The sequence below is a fragment of the Salarias fasciatus genome, chromosome 19 (assembly GCF_902148845.1).
Source record: "Salarias fasciatus chromosome 19, fSalaFa1.1, whole genome shotgun sequence".
Lineage (NCBI taxonomy): Eukaryota > Metazoa > Chordata > Actinopteri > Blenniiformes > Blenniidae > Salarias > Salarias fasciatus.
The window spans coordinates 800,223-804,591 of NC_043763.1; positions in this window are offsets into that span (position 1 = coordinate 800,223).

Genomic DNA, 4,369 nt, shown 5'->3' on the forward strand with positions numbered 1-4,369 from the left:
TCTCTCTCTCTCTCTGGGGAATACTTCAGAGCAGCCACCTCAGGCCTGCTTACCGGCCGCAGACCGCCGAGTTATCCCTCCATCTATCACCGGGTGTGTTTCTGTTTCCACCGCAGATCGACAGAAACAGCATCGCTGTCAGTCCAACATAAGGCTCGCAGGACAAAACAGGCCCACTGCAGTGTCCGCAGGACCAGGACCAGGAGTGGACCAGTTCTTCATGACTCAGTGAATTTATACAAAACCTCAGTGAGACAGCGCTGGTTCTACTCTGACGTCAGCACTGGCTCATGAGACAAAGGCAGCGGAGTGGAACCGCTGGTCCTGCTGCAGCTGATTCTTATCTCCAGCTCCCAGAGGAAGAGAGAAGAGGGGAGGAGGTGTGGAGGCCTCCTCCGAGCAGAGCTGCAGTTCGCCTCAGGAAGGGAACACTGACGAGCTGAAGCTCCTCAGACCGTCTGCAGACTGGTCGGTCCAGAGAAGCCCCGGGACGGAACCAGCAAACCCGGAGACACTTCATCAGAATGATGAAACTGGCCACCATCATGACCCCCAGTAGTCTGCTGACAGACTGTATGAAGACGGCTCAGTTATGACAGTGAACACACACACACACACACACACACACACACACACACACACACACACACACACACACACACACACTATTCACCTCAAATTTTAAAAATTGAAAACATTAGGGCAGGGCTGCTGCCCTAATTCTTTATTTTTTAAAATAACTGATTTCACCCGTACTTCATAATCTTCAGAAATACAATTAAAACATTTGAAATGTACAATCTTAATTTTGTGATATAATGTATAAATGCAAATGACTGATTTATTGATAGATTTACAGCAGAAGAGGAACAAACTGTGCGTCGAATTCAGGTCTGTAAGTATTAAGAACATCAGGCTCTGAACAGCTCTTCTTCACCACCGTCGCTTTACAGGCAGTGATGAAGACGCCCGTCTGAAGAGGGCAGGTCGTCATATTTAAAAACTGTTCCTCAAAGAACCATAAAAAGATATTAAAGTGTTGGGAATGGGATCTAAAAGGAGAAAACTGGACCGAGAGTCCTTCATCAGCCAGGTCCAGACTGTCCAGTGTGTCCTCAGACATGGACAACGGTTCAGCTGTGTTCACTGATAGAACCTGTTGTGGTAAAAGACTGGACCTGATGTCCATGAGTTTAGTTCTGAAGTGGTCTGCAGAGTTCTACAGAGAACGTCTTCAAAGTTTTATAAGAATTAGAGCCTGTTAAAATGTCGAAGGTGGAGAAGAGGAACAGTTTCTATTGTCTGAGATCAGTTGAGAGAAGAGGGAAGTTCAGCCTGTTTAGCTGCGTATTGTAAATTGTGAGTTGTTGCCGTAGGATCTAGTGGTGTAGCCAACTTAGATTTTCCTCCACCACCTCTCAGCACTCCTGCAGTTTCTTTTCAGTTTGTTGATTCTATCATTTTTTTCTCCACAGTTTATTTCTTACTGCGAGTAACATCATGTGAAAAAAATGTGGCTTTCAAGAAGTGAAATGAAAGAAGTTTTCATAAACTGCATGTTGTCATATTGACACAATCTGTCCTCCAACTGCCTTCTGTCTGCAGAACCACGAGACACAGTGCAGCTCTTCCTCAGCTCTCATCAGCTCTTCATCAGCTCTTCTTCAGCTCTTCCTCAGCTCTTCCTCAGCTCTCATCAGCTCTCTTCAGCTCTTCCTCAAGCTCTCTCACTCTTCTAAGCTCTTCCTCAGATCTTCCTCAGCTCTTCCTCAGCTCTCATCGCTCTTCTCCTCAGCTCTCCTAACTCTTCATCAGCTCTTCATCAGCTCCTCAGCTCATCAGCTCTTCTTCAGCTTTCCTCAGCTTTCTAGCTTTCCCTCAGCTCTTCCTCAGCTCTTCATCAGCTCTTCCTCAGCTCTTCCTCAACTCTCATCAGCTCTCCTCAGCTCTCATCAGCTCTTCCTCAGCTCTCAGCTCTTCTTCAGCTCTTCCTCAGCTTTCCTCAGCTCTTCATCAGCTCTTCTCATCTTCCTCAGCTCTTCCTCAGTCCTCAACTCTTCATCAGCTCTTCCTCAGCTCTTCCTCAGCTCTCATCAGCTCTTCCTCAGCTCTCATCAGCTCTTCTTCAGTCTCCTCAGCTCCATCAGCTCTTCTTCAGCTCTTCCTCAGCTCTTCCTCAACTCTTCATCAGCTCTTCCTCAGCTCTTCCTCAACTCTCATCAGCTATTTCAGCTCTTCCAGCTCTCATCAGCTCTTCCAGCTTCCTCAGCTCTTCCTAAGCTCTTCACAGCTTCCTCAGCTCTTCCTCAAGCTCTTCATCAGCTCTTCCTCAGCTCTTCATCAGCTCTTCCTCAGCTCTCATCAGCTCTTCTTCAGCTCTTCCTCAGCTCTCATCAGCTCTTCATCAGCTCTTCCTCAGCTCTCATCAGCTCTTCTTCAGCTCTTCCTCAGCTCTTCCTCAGCTCTCATCAGCTCTTCTTCAGCTCTTCCTCAGCTCTCATCAGCTCTTCCTCAGCTCTCATCAGCTCTTCCTCAGCTCTTCCTCAGCTCTTCATCAGCCCTTCCTCAACTCTTCCTCAGCTCCTCCTCTGATCTTCTTTGCTGCTTCTTCTGTTTCATCATCATCAGCTTCATCAGGGGAAAGTGACTCCCTCCAGCTGTGTGCGTGTGTGTGTGTGTGTGTGTTTTTGTGGTGCATGTGTGCGTGTGTGTGTGCGTGTGTGTGTGTGCGTGCGTGTGTGTGTGTTTTTGTGGCGCATGTGTGTGAGTGTGTGTGTGTGTGTGTGTGTGTGTGCCTCCATTGTTAAAATTCATTAAGTTGAGCCGTCACTCTGGTTGCCATGACAACAGAGTCGTGCCATACCTGCCACAGCTCTGCAGCAGCTGCAGAATGTTCCCCATTGAAACCCGGAGTGAAGAGTCTGCCGTGATCAGGCGATGCTGTTCGTCTGCAGCGGCTCTCGGTCGGAGGATATGAAGAGATGAAGAGCTGTTCTTCATCACAGGCAGGACCGGACCAGCACCAGACCAGCACCAGACCAGCACTGGACCAGCACCGGACCAGCACCGGACCAGCACCAGACCAGCACCGGACCAGCACCGGACCAGCACCGGACCAGCACCGGCAGCTGGCCGGTAAGGCCAGGACCCAGTCCATCTGGCTCCAGGTGGACTGGACCAATGAAACACTGTCGAACAGCGACAGTAACTGCTCCAAACACTTCCTCCTGGTTTCACTGAACGTCACGGCAACTTCAATAATGCCTCAAACATTCAGTTCATTCATGAAACAAGAGCAGTTTGAAACTATGTCAGTCTGAAAACGATGCTTCTCTCCACAAAACCCAGGCTACTGTCGTCAAACCATGTAGTTCAGTAACTGGACTTTGTGCTGATTTGTCCCAAACTGCAGAAAGACGTGGAGGTCTCTCAGGCGGAGGCGCTCGTCTGGTCTCTCAGCGCAGCAGCAGCAGGATCCGGACCGAACGCAAAGCAGCCGAGCGAAGAGAGGCAGGCCGTGGATCACATCCTTCATGATTCCAGCTGGACACAGCCAGCAGTCCAAATGACAGGAGGGAAAAACACTGACAAACAGAGTGTGTTGTTTAGAGCGTCTGGAGATGAAACCCAGACTCAGTAGAAACACACTCTCATGTTGTTCTGATTATCATCTATACACACACAACAGGAAGCAACATGCTAAATATCTAATATTTTGTTGTAAATAATGAGTGTAGCTGCAGGGATGTGGAAATGTGCTGTGTGTTCCTCTGGTGTGTATCTGTGTCTGTTGGTGCTGAAAAAAAGCAATTTCCTCTAAAGCAAGTTTTATTGTAGTGTATTCTATTCTCGTGTTGAGATTCGTGGTTACACTGAGAAAAAAACAAACAAAAAAACCTTCATTTGCCATGACAAAACTTCCTGTGTATGCTTCTTTGCTCCAAGACACACACCGTCACTCGAGGCACGCTTTTGAACCTGGAGCCAAGTCTGAAGCCTCCTCTGAGAGTGATGAGCTGTGATTGGTCGGGTTTCACAGAGACTGCTTCAGCCCCGGTTCTGCCCTGGACCTCCACAGAAGGAGGTTCTCCTGAGTCAGCACTGCTAACGGCTGACAGAGGAAGGAGCCTCAGCCCTCCGACCAGGGCCTGAGCAGAGAGGATCCTGGTCCAGCATCCAGGCTCCCCACCAAGGACCACCAGAACAGGAAGAGGAACACAGCCCGACTCTCACAAACTGTTCTATAAGACTTCCACAGGTTCCTTCAGCCTGAAGCAGGATCTCCTCCTCCAGCCATGAGAACATGCAAGCAAGAACCAAGCAGAACCAAGCCAAGCTTCACCAGTCAGCCCCCCCCCCCCCCCCCCCC